The sequence below is a fragment of the Myotis davidii genome, unplaced genomic scaffold (assembly GCF_000327345.1).
Source record: "Myotis davidii unplaced genomic scaffold, ASM32734v1 scaffold390, whole genome shotgun sequence".
NCBI classification, from domain to species: Eukaryota; Metazoa; Chordata; class Mammalia; order Chiroptera; family Vespertilionidae; genus Myotis; species Myotis davidii.
Window position 1 is genome coordinate 2,513,645 of NW_006282748.1, and position 324 is coordinate 2,513,968.

Consider the following 324-nt stretch of genomic DNA (forward strand, 5'->3'; position numbering starts at 1 on the left):
GGAGAGGTCAGGCCCCGGGGCTGCGCGCCCACCACCCCGTCGGGGGGCGCTGCGGGGGGTCCTGTTGACATTTTGGAGAGGAAAGCCCTGGCCGTGAAGTTTCCTCGAGTTGTAGGTTTCCGACTGGTGTGTTTTGGGGAACACGATTCCGTCTGGAGGGTTACTATCCCGAGTCCAGGTGCCGGGGCTCTTCATATTCATGATAAAAAGCCGGGAGCCGCACACCCATCGCCACGGGAAACCCCCTGCAGGACGCCAGTCCGGGGGAGCTGGCGGTCGGGCTGAACCGACGGGGAGGGAGCGCGGCGGGCGGGCAGAGGGGGT